The sequence below is a fragment of the Bubalus bubalis genome, chromosome X (genome assembly GCF_019923935.1).
Source record: "Bubalus bubalis isolate 160015118507 breed Murrah chromosome X, NDDB_SH_1, whole genome shotgun sequence".
NCBI classification, from domain to species: Eukaryota; Metazoa; Chordata; class Mammalia; order Artiodactyla; family Bovidae; genus Bubalus; species Bubalus bubalis.
In genome coordinates, this window is record NC_059181.1 from 31,094,266 (window position 1) to 31,112,329 (window position 18,064).

General features: G+C 36.2%; 1 protein-coding gene across 9 annotated transcripts in view; it reads right to left on the minus strand.

Annotated features, from left to right (window-relative positions):
* Positions 1–18,064, minus strand: part of DMD (dystrophin) — a 2,402,664-nt gene that overhangs the window by 575,094 nt on the left and 1,809,506 nt on the right. The gene's annotated exons all lie outside the window — the stretch shown is intronic.

An 18,064-nucleotide genomic window follows, 5' to 3' on the forward strand; every position in this document is an offset into this window, starting at 1 on the left:
TCCCAAATCATTGTTGAATATATGACATATACCAAAATTTGAACAGAAAAAAATAACACATGCATTTCCCCCCACCCCCGTCATTAACTTGTTGAATTGTTTATGTAATTAGTGCCATCTACTGGCACTCAACTAAAGTTGCATACAGAAAATATGGAGCTTCCAAAAAAAAAAAAATGCTGTTATTCTTGTTTTGAACTTCTTTAAAGGATTGGCCTATTCATAATACTTACAACTATTCTACTTTAAAATCAGAATAAAATTTTAAATATATAAATTTTGTTAAACCAAATGATCTATGTTTTCTTTTATTATCTTTAACAATTGAGTATTATCAAAGCATTTATACTATTTTATCACTTGAAATATCATATACCAAAGAAAGAAATAAACCAATGATAGGCGCATTTGGATGCATATTAACCATACATTTCTATTAAACATTGCTTCAAATGCATGGGAGAGGCTTATAAACATTATAGTATTATTAAATTACTAAGACCAAATCCAACATGGTGGGTTAAATGGACAAAGGAATAGTAACAGGTAATTGAAATAAGAGGAAGAATAAAAGCTATTTTTATAGAAAGAGAAAAAATCAACTTTCTAATAAATGAAAAACATACAGTATTACAATTTGACACCAATTAAGTTAAAAAAAAAATCCAAAGCTGGAAAGACTGTAGCCAAACTAGCACATTGATATACTATTTCTGGGAATGGTATCTATTAGGACAGTTTGGCAATATATATCAAGTGAAATACAAATGCTTATTCCCATTGACTCAGTAATCTAGTTTTAATATTTTGTCCCAGTAAAATATTTAAAAGAAATACGTTATAGGAATAAAGATCTTCATTAACTAAGATAGTAAAAAATGAGAAACAATTTCAATGTTTAATGAGAGGACATTAAAATAAGACAATACATCAACCCAATGGTCTAATATGCAGTACATGTGCACAGAAGTCCTAAGGACAAAAACAGAACACAATTTCTATCATCACTGTATTTCTTAAATCTGTAAGAGTACATTGACATGAACTGGAAGGGGAAAAGAGAAAACTGAAACTAAATGTTGTTTGTGAAAAGAGTAATTGCTCTTGTTTTAATATGTGTTCTTTTATCTTAATACGATTTATGATGATAAAAATCAAATACTAGTACATTCAGCATAGTTTCAGTATATTTGAGTAGACTCTTGCTCCTTGAAAATGTATAGTCATTATACAATCTGGCATTTCTCAGTTAATTAGAATAGTCTATTCTAGACTGTTGCATTTATTGCAAACAGCAAATAGACCCAGATAATTGAACTAGCAGCAACCAACCAAAGCCAGCATCACTGTTTTGCTATAAAAAGGGAGACAATTTTTAAAGGTACAGAGTATAGTCACTGTACTACACAGTAATTAAAATTTAACTTTGTGGACTACCCGCTTCTCCTTATAAACTCCTTTTCCACTTTTATAGCCTCACGCTGAACAAAAGCCTTTCTGAGGTGAAACACACACACACCAAAGACTTTGCCTTTCTAGAAATTTCCTATAGTACAAAATTACCTTTTCCCCTTTCCCTCTTCACTTAAGCCACTTTTAACCTACAGTGTTAAAAGTAATGTACATTAAGATATGAAAGACCCTTATCCAGAAGATGGTATTCAGAGCTTAAAAGAACAGCTTATTATCAATCATCTATTAAATCTCTAATTGGCAGCATAAGAATCTACAAAACTGACACTGATAACTTAGTTACCTTTCTGTAAAGTAATTCCTTTTGAAGAAAAATGCAAATGCTAAAAAAACACCTATTATGAACCAACATCAGAGTGTATCTGTAGAGATTTAGCAATGTGTACATGCTTATTAGTTGCTCAGTCGTGTCCAAGTCTTTGCAATCTTTTGGACTGTAGCCCACCAGGCTCCTCTGTCCATGGGATCTTTCAGGCAGGAATACTGGAGTGGGTTGGCATTTCCTCCTCCCGGAGATTTAGCAATATAAAATGCTAATTATAATTTTAATAAGTGTAATTAAAATCATTTATCTAGGAAAGCCAATCTTGGAAGTCAACTCTCACTCATGGGTAACTACTTGAAAGTTTAGATATAAGAGATACATTCTTTGGTTTGAATCTATAGATCATAAAAAATACCAAAAGTAGAAGTTGAAAACTATGCTGGAATTTTCCAGAATCTTGAAGGACATAGCAGGGTAAAATTTAATTAGAGACTTCATAGGAAAAGGTAATAAAACAGTAAGGGTTGACTTCAAACCAGAGATTTTTGGTATACTTTAATGCTTGTAAGAGAAGAATACACAGGCCATATATTTTGCTTCAAATTTGTATTCACACTGAAATTTAAATTTTTATACCTAAGGAAATCTTGACTGAACGCTGCTCTTCACTGCTTACTGCTCAGGTTTTGCTGTGATGTAGGATTAAAAAGAAAAAAATCCTACTGACCTTGACTCACATTGACAGGGCTTAGGCCCTTATCTAAACTCAAAGGTTCTCAAGGCAGCACCCTTTTCTCCCTTAAAGACAGAACAGACTGGTTTCCTTCCTCCTAAGGTATTAATATGTTGATCACCTTGGGCTTTAGCCAAGTGTCATTCACAACATGAACAATGACCTTGATCAGCTTTGCCTACTACTGTGAAATTCAGTCCTGGGACAAGGCCAGACCACAGAAGTGTAAATTCAAAATACAATGGAATTCACACACATTCTTTTTACTTCTGAATTCCATTTACAATGGTATACTCTACAGGGAATTGTGTGGTGATCATGGCGTATGAAGAAATTTAAAATACTGTGAGCACTAGCCTATAAAAAAAAGATGATTTTGGAGGCATGTGTGTGTTTTTTATGAAGAATAGAAAATGCTCAATTCTTATAAGACTGTGTCCCCAACCAGGAAAGAAATTTTCATATTCAAACCTCATATGATGCTGCTACAATATGTGCTCTGTATTTACACAGTGTTTTAGACAGAAAAAAATGATTATAGATTATGGCACAAGTTGAATTCAAGAATTTTGAGTATACAAATTTTTTAACATTTACCTTCTCTTTTTTCTTTGTCAGAACTCTTTTTAGGAATATTGACCCAACACGGGAGAAAACAAAGGAGGAAGGGAAAGAGTATTTAAGAGCTTGGACAACAGAATGAGCCTACTGGGTTTGAATCCTGACTTGATCACTTACTAATGATGTGACAAATGGGAAAATTAATTATGCTCTCTGTGCCTCAGTTTCCCCCTTATTAAATATGTATATTAACAGTATTTATTACCTTGAAAGATTAATATGAGGATGAATTTATAAAATCCAGGGAAAACAGAGTGGTGCCTGGTATACCCAAAGCATTAAAAAAGTATTAGTTATAATCACTACTACTACTATGACTACTGCTACTGCTATTTCTAATGAACCACACTACAGCCACAACAGTGAGCCTCCATTCAATGAAAGAAAGGGACCCACTATTTCATAGACATTGTCTACAATGCCGTACCTCTAAAAGACTCCCTTTAATTTAGAAGATAAATGTGAGTATGCAGTATGTGTGTGTGTTCAGTTGTGTCCGACTCTTTGTGACCCCAAGGACTGTAGCCCACCAGGCTCCTCTGTCCATGGAATTTCCCAGGCAAAAATACTGGAGTGGGTTGCCACGCCCTTTTCCAGGGGATCTTACTGACTCAGGGATTGAACCTACATCTCTTGCATCTCCTGCATTGGCAGGCGATGTTATTTACCACCGAGTCACCCAGGAATCTGTGAGTATGCAGACCTACAATTAAAACTTTCAAGTTGAGTATTGTATAAGTTGTCTTATCAAACGTGTTTTGGGATGTTCACCCACAAGTGAACTTCAGGTTTGTTTTAGGTGAACTCGATTTAAAAAATTTTAATGGCTCTCACTCAAAGGAACATCATGAAAAGCCATGCAGAATAATGAAAAGGCATGTTCCCAGGAAGTCTGGACTGGCCATTGTCTTGCAGTTTGATCTTAAAGCCTTCAACCTTTTGGGTTCCAGCTTTGTTGTCTGTAAAACAGGATGGGGCTCCTTATACTGCTTATGCCTTAGGTGTGTTATGAGCTCAAAATCAAAATCAAATTGCTTGTGTGAAATAAAACTCATATTTTAAGGCAAGACAAGACAAATTTAAATATAGAAAATCTTCTCTGCCCTTTGGCTGCCTCTCTCCAGGCACTGTGCCTTGTGTATCTGCACTATACATCCACCAAACCCCCTCCGTATGCTTCCCTGGTGGCTCAGTGGCAAAGAATTGCCTGCCAATGTGGGAGACTCGGGTTCGGTCTCTGGGTCAGGAAGATCCCCTGGAGGAGGGTGTGGCAACCCACACCAGTATTCTTGCGTAAAGAATCCCATGAACAGAGGAGCCTGGCAGGCTACAGTCCGTGGGATTGCAAAGAGTCAGACATGACTGAGTGACTGAGTACACACAGTTTAACATCAAGCATAAATTTCTCTCCAGTCTCAGGGGAAGAGCTGACTTGTGCTGAAGGACACTGTTTCCTCCAAATTGACACTCCTCCTCTTATTCCTCTATGCACTCCCTTTTCTGTCTTTTCAACCTCTTTCCTCTCTGCAAGATCTTTCTCCACAGCTTTCAAACATGAGCCTCTTCCCCATCTTTAACCAGCAACAAAATCTGCTATCATTTTCTTTCCCTTCACAGTTAAGCTCCTCAAAAGGCGAATATTCACTCACTCATTGCCTCAACTTGATTACATTTCCGCCACTGCACAATTCATCAGAATCAGGCTTCTGCCACTGCCATCTCAGTAAAACTATTCTGAAAGAAGTCACTGTGGCAAATCGGATTACTGACCTCAGTTCTTTTCCCCACCTTGTATCCATGCCCTTTGCCGTGTGACTTTGAATTTCCTGCTACAAAAGGCACAACTGACCTTCCTGGCCTTGACAGTGAGCTTGGCCATATGACTTGTTTTGCCTAAGTCTAGTGGGATGTTAACAGACATGACACAAGCAGAGGCTGAAAATGTGCTTCTGCCTTGGGGCTGGCCCTTCTGCACGGCTGCCATTATCAAACATGTAGTGGGCTGGCCTGCCCATCACTGGAGAAGGATGAGTGACATGTGACAGAGAGGCACTCCACCCAACCTGCTACGTGTGGCAATGTCACCCAGACAAGCTGCAAACTTAAGAAATACATGCTTATAGTTGTATGCTAATAGTGTCATGAGGTTGTCATGCTGCATTTTTGCAAAAATAGTTAACCAATTCAGTCAGCAATGATCAATGTCTGTGGACAGTTCTAGGTTCTTATTTATTTGATTTCCAGACAGCGACTGGTGCTACTGACTGCTCTGTCCTTCTTGAGGCTCTATCCTTCCTGGCCCCCCTCTTTTTGGGTGTCCTCTCTATATTCTTAAGGCTCAAGTATTCCTTTTTCTGCCTGTCCCTTAATGTGGGTATTCACAAAGATTCTGTCCCTAGCCCAACCTTCTTCTCCTTAGTGTAGGTTGATCCTCAGCTAGTGAAGGAGGCTGGTGCATACCCATAAAAATGTTATATCACAATGTGCCCTTATATCCAAATGTTCTACCTCCATGGCTACTGCCTTAATTTAAGCCCTCATCACCTCTTACTTGGACTTTGCAATAACCTTTTTATTGGTTCCCTCCTTTTACTTCCAAACCAGACCTTCCATCCTTGGATAGATGCTCAAGCAATCTTTTTAAAATACAAATATTAACCATATTACTCCTCTGCTAAACCTTTCAATGGCTCCCTGTTACCTACAAGACGAAGTTAAAATGTCCCTCCTTGGGTATATGACCTCTCCCTCAAATATATGATCCTTACATAAATATCCACTTTCATCTTTTGCTACCTCCTTTTCTCTGTCTCCTTTTGTGAGGGGAAACACTGATTGAAACCGCTTACCCTGGTCAGGCACCATAGTAACCATTTGCATGAATCATTTTAGGACAGGAAGTCCTGGTAAGGAACACAGAACAAGCCAGCACCAACAGGAAGCATTCCAGAAAGGTATAAAGGAGATGCCACATGTCCTACCAATCTCCCAGAATCCTCCTTGTTGGAGTCCATCTTGGCTAAGCAATGCGCACGACACCAGGAAGAACCCTGAGTCAGAGTGATTGGCCAGAGACAACCCCCAAACTAACCCCATCACCATAAAACCCAGGACCATGAGTCACGTGGCAGAGCAGTTCTCCTGGGTTCCCTTACCCTCCTGCTCTCTCCACTCAGGCACCACTTCCCAATAAAGTCTCTTGCTTTGTCAATACAGGTGTCTTCTCGGACAATTCATTTCCAAGCGTTAGACAGGAGCCTACTCTTGGACTCTGGAAGGGACTCCTCTTCCTGCAACACTTTCCTCTTATGCAAAACCTCTAAAAGGTTAAGTGACTTGATGAAGGTGACATAGCTTGTCAGTGAAAGAAACATCACAAAAATGTAGTTTTCTTGGCTTTCAAATTCAGGGTTTAATCTACTTAAAGAAGATATGCTTCCACATAAAAGATTTTAAGGAAGACAGTTGGATTTATTATAATTGGATTTTGAAGAATATAAAATAGTATCCTTGATGATTATAGCATGATTGGAAATTTATTATGTATAATAAAGTAACACATTGCCAAACAGAGACAGCAAAAAATACATAGTTTATTAAAAAATCACTAAACAATTTACTCCTGAGTATGAATTAATGTTCTATACATATTTATTGGGAAAAGGAAATACAATTTCTGTCTTGTTTGTGTGAATTAAAATGACCTATAAAACCTCTTTATGTATATATAATAGAAATGTTAAAATATCTGTAAGGAAGCCATTTCAAAAGTAAAGCCTTTCACCATTAACTTCAAGACTCATCTATTAAACTTCTGACATTACTAAACAACACTGTTTCAGAAAGTAACAGTGTATACAGGGGATACTATTTGAAAAAACAGCCCTCATTTTCCAGCTTACTGGACATGATTCATCTTTTCAACAGCTTTGAGGACTACATACCAAAGTTGCTACTTCTTTGTCCTTTTGACAATGACTACAAGCTGAGAGCAGGCTAGTAAATGTGTTATCGGCCAACCCATTAGAGTTCCATTATTTTCTGTCTTACATGGCTTCATGTAATGAATTTTTATAATTAAACTAATGGCATACAATTTATTTTTCCCCTTCGTTACTTTCAGGCCCCATTTCTCTTCCAGCTTCTTTGGAATAAGTTTTATACAAAAAGAAGGGAGGAGAGCCCTCCAAGTGCTTCATTACCTTAATTTCATTATGACATTTTGGAAAGCATTCTCTTTATCTGTGCTCTTTCTTTAATTTGCTGACTTTATTAAAAGGCTGAAGCAGTGTTGTAATGAACAAATCACCCAGCTACCCCAGGCATCTAAGAAGTCTGGTTGAGAGGGTGTGGATTTGGTTGGGTAGAAATGATTCCAGACAGAACACCAGAGGACACATTCCCAGAAAGTAGCATCTCCACAGCTATTTTCAAATCCCATGAGTGGTACACTACATACATTATTGTTCATAAACATTCAGTGCTTTTTTTCATACTAGATGATCACATATCTGCATCCCCACTGAATTGGGGATAGTAACAATTGATTTTGTCTACATGCCAGTTTCAGGCAGGCGGTTTAAGAGTAAATGGCTTCATTCATTGTGTTCCAGACTCTGTGATCCTGGAAGTATGTATCAAGATGCTGCTCTCATCAGCTGCAGTCCCTGAGTAAGCTAAGTAGAATGCCCTTGTGAATCTACACTTGACACATAAGATGAACAAAACACAAACTTTGTGTTGTCTCTAGATTTGGGGATAGTTTGTTAGTGTGGCGTAACTTAGCCTATCCTGACTGACATACCTACTCAAGTATGACCCTAGAGTGTATGAAGTGGTTATCTCATTGTGGTTTTAATTTGTATTTTCTTTATGACAAAGGATATTAACCATCACTTTGTGTGCTTATTAGTCATTTGTACATCTTTGAAAAAATGTTTTAAAAATCCTTTGCTGATTTATGATTGAGTCCTTCTTGTTCTTGCTGAGGTTTAAGAGTTCTTTATGTATTCTGCATACAAGTCTTATCAGATAGATGATTTGCAAATATTTTCTCTCATTCTGTGGGTCATCTTTTAACTTTCTTTATAATATTGCTTGCAGCACAAAATTTTCAATTTTGATCAAGTCCAATTTATATATTTTTTCTCTGCACTTTGGCTTTTGGTGTCTTTTCAGAGAACACACTGCCTAACTCATTGTGCTCCTTTGTTGTCTTATAAGAGTTGTAATATCTTCGTTCTTATATTTAGCTCTAAGATACATTTTAAATTATTTTTTCTGTATGGTCTGAGGTAGGGTCAAACTTCATTATTTTGTATGTGGATAATTCAGTGATGCAAGCATGAAGTTTTGAACAAAAATATGCTTTTACCTTTGAATTGTCTAGGCATTCTTGCCAACAATCAATTGACTATAAATGCAAGGATTTAGTTCTGCATATTCAATTTTATTTCATTGGTCTATATATCTATTTTGATGTCAGTACCACACCATCTTGATTACTAGCTTTCTAGTAAGCTTTGAAATTAGAAATTGTGTGTCCTCCAACTTTGTGCTTTTTTCAAGGTTACTTTTGCTATTTTTTGTCCTTTGTATTTCAGTACGAATTTTAGGATCTACTTGTCGATTTATATAGGAAAATCAGTGAGGATTTTGATAAGAACTACAGAGAGTCTGTAGGTCAATTTTGGGATATGGGTATCTTAACAATATGAAGTTTTTTGAAGTGGGAATATGGCATGCTTTTCCATTTACTTAAACTTTAAATTCTTTTAGCATTGTAGTTCTCAACAGAAAAGTCTTGCATTTTTCTTATTCCTAATATTTTGTTGCTATTTATTCAATAAATGGAATAATTTTGTGAATTTCACTGTTCAGATTATTCACTGTCAGTTTATAGAAAAAGCACTGTTTTTTGTATTTTGATCTTACATCCTGCAAATTTGCTGAATTAACTTATTAGTTTTATACAGTTGTAGTGTATTCCTTAGAACTATCTATATACTAGATAATGTCATCTGCAAACAGGGATAATTTTAATTTTTCCTTTCCAATATGGATAATTTTTACCTATTTTTCATGCCTATTTTCCCAACCTAAACTTCCAGTACAGTGGTAAACAGAAGCGGTGAGGAAGAAGAATAGAAGAATGCTTTGCTTCATTTGTCTGACTCTTTGTGACCATATGGACTGTAGCCCACCAGGGTCCTCTGTCCATGGGATTCTCCAGGCAAGAATACTGGAGTGGGTTGCCATTTCCTACTCCAGAGGACCTTCCTGACCAAGGGATTGAACCTGTTTCTCTGTTGTCTCCTGCATTAGCAGGCGGGCTCTTTACCACTAGTGCCACCTGGGAAGCTTAAGAATATTGGAGTGGATTGCCATTCCATCCTCCAGGGGATCATTCTAACCCAGGGATTGAACCCAGGTCTCCTGCATTGCAAGCAGATTTTTTTTTTTTTTTTATACCATCTGAGCCACCTGGAAAGACTGAGGGGTCTGGGAAGCTACAGTGCATAGCGTCACAAAGAGTTGGACACGACTGAAGAAGTGGTGAGAGCAGACGTATTTACCTTGTTTCTGATCTCAGAGGAAAATATTCAGTCTGTGAGTCTGATTCTGTTTTGCATATATATCCATCTGTATTATTTTTAGATTCCATATATAAATAATATTATATACTGTCTTTTCTCTGTATGACTTACTTCACTAAGGATAATATTAGGTCCATTCACGTTGCTACAAATGGCAAAATTTCATTCCTTTTCATGACCGATATTTCACTGCACAGATGTACCACATCTTCTTTGTCCATTCATCTGTTGATGGGCCTTTGGGTTGCTTCCACATCTTGGTAATTGTAATTAGTGCTGCTATGAATACTGGGGTGCAAGTATCTTTTCAAGTTACTGTTGTCATTTTTTCCCAGATATATACACTGGGATGGAATTTTTAGTTCTATTTTTGGTTTTTAAAGGGACCTCCATACTGTTTTCCATTGCAGCTACACCAATTTACATACCCACCAAAAGGTGTACAAGAGTTTCCTTTTTCTTCACATCCTTGTCAACACGTGTTATTTGCAGACCTTTTGATGATAGCCATTCTGACCATGCATGCACATTCTGACAAGTGTGAGGTGATATCTCACTGATGCTTTGATTTGCATTTCTCTAAAAATTAGTGAATGTGCCTTTTCATGTGCCTATTGGCCATTGGAATATTTACTTTGGAAAAATGTCTACTCAGATCTTCTTCCCATTTTTTGATTCGGTTGTTTTCTGATATTAAGCTGTATGAGCTGTTTGCATATTCTGAAGACTAATCCCTTGTCAGTAGCATCATTTGCAAATATTTTCTCCCAGTTTGTAAGTTGTTTTTTCATTTTGTTGATGGTTTCCTTTGCTATGCAAAAGCTTTTAAGTTTAATTAGGTCCCATTGTTTATTTCTGCTTTTATTTCTTTTGCCTTAGGAGAGACAGCCAAAAAAATCTTGCTGTGATTTATGTCAGAAAGTGTTCTGCCTATAGGAGTTCTATGGTTTCAGGTCTTCCATTTGGACCTTTTATCCATTTTGAGTTTATTTTTGTATATGGTGTGAGGAAATGTTATAATATCATTCTTTTACATGTAGCTGTCCAGTTTATCAGGCACCACTTCTTGAAGAGACTGTCTTTTCTTCATTGGATATTCCAGCCTCCTTTGGCATAGATTAATCATAGGTGTGTGGGTTTATTTTTGGTCTCTCTATTATGTCCCATTTATCTACAAGTCTGTTTGTGCCAATACCATGCTGTTTTGATTGCTGTAGTCTAAGGTGACACCTCCAGCTTTTTTCTTTTTTTTTAAATATTGCTTGAACAATTTAAAGTCTTTTATGGTTTCACATGAATTTTAGGATTATTTGTTCTAATTTTGTGAAAAATGTCATGGGTATTTTGATAGGGATTGCATTAAATCTGTAAATTGCTGTAGGTGGTATGGGCATTTTGACAATATTCTTCCAATCCAAGAACACAAAATATCTTTCTCTTTCTTTGCATTACCTTTAATTTACCTCATCAGAGTATAGGTCTTTCACCTCTTTGGTTAAGTTTATTCCAAGGCTTTTTATTCTTTTTGATGTGATTTTAAATAAGATTGTTTTCTAACTTTCTCTTTCTGATAGTTCATTATTAGTGTATAGAAAAGCAACAAATTTCTGTATATTAATCCTTTATCCTGCAAATCTGCTGAATTCATTTATTCGTTCTACTAGTTTTTGAGTGGAGACTTTATTTAGGGTTTTCTACATAAAGCATTACTTTATCTATAAATAGTGATAGTTTTGCTTTTTTTCATTTCAATTTGAATGACTTGTCTTCTTTTTCTTGTCTGACTGCTACGGCTAGGACTGCCAATACTATGTCAAATAGAAGTGGTGAGAGTGGGCTTCCTTGTCTTTTTTCTGAATACAGAGGAAAGGCTTTCAGCTTTTCACTACTGAGTACGATGTTAGCTGTGGGTCTATCATAAACAGCCTTTATTAACTTGAGATATTAATATGTTCCCTCTATGCTAACTTTGTTGAGTTTTTTATTTTTTGATGAATGGATACTGAATTTCATCAAATGCTTTTTCTGCATCTATTGAGGTGATCATGTGATTTTTACCTTTCTTTTTGTTAATGTGGTATATTGATTTGCAAATATTGAACCATCTGTAATCCAACTTGATCATGACATATGATCCTTTATATGTATCAATGGATTTGGTTTGCTAACATTTTGTTGAGGTTTTGTATTGATACACATCAAAGGTATTGGCCTATAATTTCCTTTTTTTTTTTTTTGGTAGTGTCTTTGTCTGGTTTTCACACTAGGGTAATGGTGGCCTTGTAGAATGAATTCTGGAATGTTCTATCCTCTTCAACCTTTTTGGAAAAGTTTGAGAAGGACAGGTATTAGTTCTTCTTTATATGTTTGGTAGAATTCCCCTGTTAACCAATCTGGTCCTGGACTATTGTTTGCTGGGAGTTTTCTTTTTTTTTAACTACAAACTGAATTTTACCATAGTGACTAGTCTGTTCTAATTATTTGATTCTTTTTTGAAATTACTTTTTATTGGGGTATAACTGCTTTACAACGTACTCCAAAGCAAATCAACTATATATATACATATATCTCCTCACTTTTGGATTCCCTTCCCATTTAGGTTACCACAGAGCACTGAGTAGAGTTCTCTGAGCTATACAATAGATTCTCATTGGTTATTTTTTCTATATAAAATATCAATAGTGTACATATATCAATTCCAATCTCCCAATTTATCCCTGTCTAGTTCTTCTTGATTCAATCTTGGCCTATTATATATTTTTAGAAAATTGCCTTTTTTTCTCTGGGCCATCCAATTTGTTGGCATGTAAGTATTTGTGGTATTAAGAATTTTTTGGTATCTCTCTAAAATTGACTGTTATTTCTCTTCTTTCATTTATCTTGTTTATTGTGTATTCTCTCTCTTCTTGGTGAACCTGGCTAAAAGTTTATCAATTTTGTTTGTCTTTCAAAAAATATCTCCTGGTTTCATTGATCTTTTCTTTTGTTTGTTTATATTTTATTTCCCCTCATATTATCTTTATTACTCCCTTCCTTCTGCTGACTTTGGTTTTGTTCTTTTTCTAATTCTTTTAGGTGGTTGGTTAGGCTACTTATTTGAGATTTTTCTTTTTTCTTGAGGAAGGCCTACAACACTATAAACTGTCCTCTTAGCCTTCTTTTGATGCATCCCATAGATTTTTGGAGTTTTAATCGGTCTTGAGGTATTTTCTGATTTCCCTTTTGATTTCTTCATTGGCCCATTGCTTTTTTAGTAGCATATTATTTAGTCTCCACATGTTTGCACCTTTCCCATTTTTCTTTCTGTAATTGATTTCTAGTTTTATACTGCTGTGGTCAGAAAACATGTTTTATATAAATTCTATTCTCTTTCTCTGGTAGCTTTCAGTTCAGTTGAGTTCAGTTGCTCAGTCGTGTCCAACTCTTTGCGACCCCATGAATCACAGCACGCCAGGCCTCCCTGTCCATCACCAACTCCCGGAGTTCACTGAGACTCACGTCCATCGAGTCAGTGATGCCATCCAGCCATCTCATCCTCTGTTGTCCCCTTCTCCTCCTGCCCCGAATCCCTCCCAGCATCAGAGTCTTTTCCAATGAGTCAACTCTTCGCATGAGGTGGCCAAAGTACTGGAGTTTCAGCTTTAGCATCATTCCTTCCAAAGAAATCCCAGGGCTGATCTCCTTCAGAATGAAGGCATTCTGGTTGGATCTCCTAGCAGTCCAAGGGACTCACAAGAGTCTTCTCCAACACCACAGTTCAAAAGCATCAATTCTTCGGTGCTCAGCTTTCTTCACAGTCCAACTCTCACATCCATACATGACCACTGGGAAAACCATAGCCTTGACTAGACGAACCTTTGTTGGCAAAGTAAGGTCTCTGCTTTTGAATATGCTATCTAGGTTGCTCATAACTTTCCTTCCAAGGAGTAAGCCTCTTTTAATTTCATGGCTGAAGTCACCATCTGCAGTGACTTTGGATCCCCCAAAAATAAAGTCTGACACTGTTTCCACTGTTTCCCCATCTATTTCCCATGACGTGATGGGACCAGATGCCATGATCTTTGTTTTCTGAATGTTGAGCTTTAAGCCAACTTTTTCACTCTCCACTTTCACTTTCATCAAGAGGCTTTTTAGTTCCTCTTCATTTTCTGCCATAAGGGTGGTGTCATCTGCATATCTAAGATTGTTTATTTTTAAGGCTACTGTGTAGTTGGAAGAAAGTAATGGGAATAGGCCAAGTTAAAAAGCCTCAAACCCTGCTGTTCTTAGTGAAATTCAGTAGATTACATATTGTTGCCAACCTTTGGTTAATTTCCAGAGTTTAGAAAAAGCAATTTTAACAATTTTGCAATTTGCTGCTTGTATGGAGGAGTGGATTTACAGAGTTGCCACATCATATTTTCAAGCATGGAATAAGTTAAACTCTGAAAAGGAACTAAGGCAAAATATGGTGCAATCAGAGCATAATGCCATCCAACTCTTGGTGACTGCACTAAACATTTATATACTATAGTAGGGCCTGGGAAACTACCCATTATTTTTCTTGTGCTCTATCAGTGATGTAGGAAGCACTCTGTATGCTTTGAGAAGTTTAATATACTCATGCATACTTTGAGAGGAAATGTACCATTAGGTACTGATTCTTTCTCCTTAATCACATGGAATCTTTAGGGGAGAGCAAAAGGAAATATAGAAAATGCATGAATAAATGGCAGGCCCTAGCAAGAAGTTTGCTAATAAAATTTGTCATTACTGTATCAGAAATCCAAGCCTAAAACTACCATTGGGGTCAATTTGCTGGTTTAATTTTATGCTCATCTGCTGCTGCTAAGTCGTTTCAGTCGTGTCCAACTCTGTGCGACCCCATAGACAGCAGCCCACCAGGCTCCTCCGTCCCTGGGATTCTCCAGGCAAGACCACTGGAGTGGGTTGCCATTTCCTTCTCCAATGCTCATCTAAATAGTAAATAAAATATATGAAAGGAGGATTTAGCTTCCATTACTGTATATATATCTTTTTGGTAGATAAAGATACTATCTAATACCACTCATTCCCTCTTAAAATGAAAACAGTCAGGCTCTGCATCTATGTTTGAAAAAGAAGTTCTCCCTGGTTAGTTTCTTTCTAGTAAAATAATTTTCAATCCTCAAAAAGCTACTAGATTTACTACATATAAGATCAACTTTTAAAATTATTACTAATTACATGATTACACTCTGTTTCCAGTTCCCAAATGAATGTCTTCAAAACCAGATATTTTACAGCCTCAGAAACCTGTATTTAATAATTTGATAAATTACTGAGTTTCTCACCTCAGATAGTTTTAAGTATTATATAGCCAAATCAGCTAGGCTCAAACAAGATTTCACTTCTCTTTTGAATTCATGTACTCTTAGCTCAGCCAAGCACAAAACAGCTAATGCCATCACGTTTGAAAAGCTTTTATGCTGAATTTGACACAAAAGCAATCACAAGACAGACAAAAAAGGAATTGCTCTTTCAAAAGCTGAAAGGGGGAAAAATAAATGAAAACTCTGAGTCTGGGTAAATCTCTCTTGACACCGGAAAAGAAAGTTTAAAATCATTAAGAAATACTTTTTCCAAAGAATCCACTGCCAAGTTTAGACTAATCTTAACAGCCTGGGAAACAGGTTGTGGAGTAAACCCAGATTGTGCCAAATACAAGAAAGCCAAAGATGACCACTGCTGGCAGTTTTAGGTGCCAATTGTGTGCCATCTTACCTCTTACAAAAATTAAATGGCATCATCTCTTCTGCTATGGCCTATTGGCAAATATTTTGATTAGGATGGAAATCTTGCATGATTTCCCCTAATATCTGTCTTTCCATCTCAAAAAAATATATATATTACTTTACTAGGTCCATGTAGAAGAGCAAATGAAGCCGTGCAGTTAACAAAATCACCTACTTACTTTATGCTTTGTTTACAAAAAATTCAGGGTTATTATAGGAAAGAAAGAAACTAGACATACATTATGGGCATCTCTTAATCTGCTCATTAACTGTTGACTCAGTGGACCATCTACAGTCTATTCTTTTGCCAAATACTCTCCTGCTGCTATCTCCTTCTACCTTGTACATGCTTTCAAGATGGACTTTTCTCAGATGCCATCTCAGATTTGACTTTTACTTTGTGAAGGGGCTGTTATTTCAATGTTTAATCTACTATTTTGTCTAACCAAGAGCAGAGGTTTTCTAAATTAGTAGGGAAATGGTGAAAGATGGAACTGAATGCAATATTATAGTTAAAATTATAATTATTAAAACTTATACAGCAACATATATATTTATATGATAATACTACCTTTAAAATAAGAATTCAACATTTTATCTACAATATGAAGACAATTAAAAATATGTAGGTAAGAAGCAGAAGAAACTATAGACAAATGTTAGCAATTATGAATCATTAAAATATCAGAATGATGAGTGATTTTTTTCATTAGTTCAGGTATGACGACTGGTTTCAGTTTTCAAAGAGTATAACAGGGCCAGTGGTTGGCTTTGAAACTGTTTCATTGTGACGAGGAGGGTAGTCATCAGCGATGCTACTCCAAGGAAAGCTGGCTACTGAAATTACAGCTCTCCAAGTCGATAGATACAGTCTGATGACTGACTATTAGGCTCACCATCTCTATGCTAATCCTAGATACAGAGAATAAGAAAGCATTCATGGAGTAAGGAGATTCTGGTCAAGTTAACCAGTGTCTATTATGTCTATCTTCACACTTTTTTCCTAAAAGAAAATTGTAAGTGATAAGCCAGCTAATATCACTCAGGAGTGATAACACAGCAGACATAAAGGCAGTCCTCCACTTTATCAGGATCCCTGACTTTTATAAGAATTAAACACTGGAGTTTCATTAAAAATGGAATATAATCTACACTTATCTTTTTAGTTTTTCCATAGTAAAATGGAATATGAAAACTTCTCCCTAGTAGGCTGTTTCACTACTTTCATTTTCCACCTGTTGGCTCACTGGTAATCTTATGTGTCAGTTCACAACCACAATTTTCTCCCTTTTGGATACTTACAGTGTTTTTTGAGCTGTTTAAGCCACACAGACAGTGGGTTAAAGAAGAAATCTGGGAGGTCATTTACAAAAGTAATTGCTCTGCATTCATATTCCAACTCTATTGCTATTAAGAGAAGTTACTGAACTTCACTAGGCTTTCAGTTTTCTTATACATAAACTGGGAACAATAATACTACTTTTCATGAAAAGTTTTCGGGAGGATGAACTAAGCCAATATATGCCGTGATTAGCATAGTTTTTGACAAGTACCAAGTATTCGCTAAATGTCAGTATTAGTATTACTTTAGCTTTAGCATATGTTATTTAGGAAATGGACATGAAAATTACAGCTTTAGTCATCTCTATTTGTGTTAGGAACCTACACTGAAGTTGTAACAATATATATCATTAAATTCCTAAATATCACAAACAAAAACATAAGTTTCCAAAGATAACGGCTGAGCCATTTTAAGGCACAGTTTTAGACTGACTATTCAAAAGAAAATTTTTGTTTCAAAAGTTTGATAAGGATAGCAATTATAATATAATCTTGTCTTTGTTTTAGGTGTCCAAAACACCTTGCTTGTTTTGATGAAAAAACTGTTTTGTTTCCTCCTTTCATATTTACTTTTGCAACTCTTTCTGTCTCTTATTTAAAGCCCCTTGCTCTTTCAGAAGCTATTAAACCTTAATTATTCTTGCCAATCACTTTAGGGTTCTTGTATGTTTTAAGAGTATTTCTTAACTGCCAATTTTCAGAGTCTTCTTGCTCTGATCAATTCTATCTTTATACACCTCTCACCTCTCCTTCCCCTCATTTCAAACCCAAGGGTCCAGTCCAAACTACTTTTCCATGTAATCTCTCCTTACGAGTTAACCAATCTGTTCCATTATCTGCTAGATTCATAGAATCTTAAATTTTTGAGAGAAAAATGAAATAGCGTGACATACTGAGTACCTGATTGATGAGAGCAGAACCCTCAAGAATAACCACATGGATTCTGTATTTCACATAATCAAATGAGAAATTGGAAAAACCATCCTTAGAAATTCCTAATTCATCTACCCTTATCAAAGGGAGAACATTTTAGTGGTAACAAACATCTTGTGAAAGTGAGAATTTTTGTTCACTTAGACGATGCCTCCAACAAATGTACTAAGTTTGTGAAATACTACAAACTTATGGCTTTCTAACATTCTTGTCATAGAAATAAAAACTGTGTCCTCTTAGCTGTTCAGACCCTTTGGAAAACTAGCTACGGCGAGGAGCAGCTAAAAGTTCACCAGTTCGTTATTCCAACTTATTCTTCCTGAAATTAAATTTGGAATAAGTTCTGGTC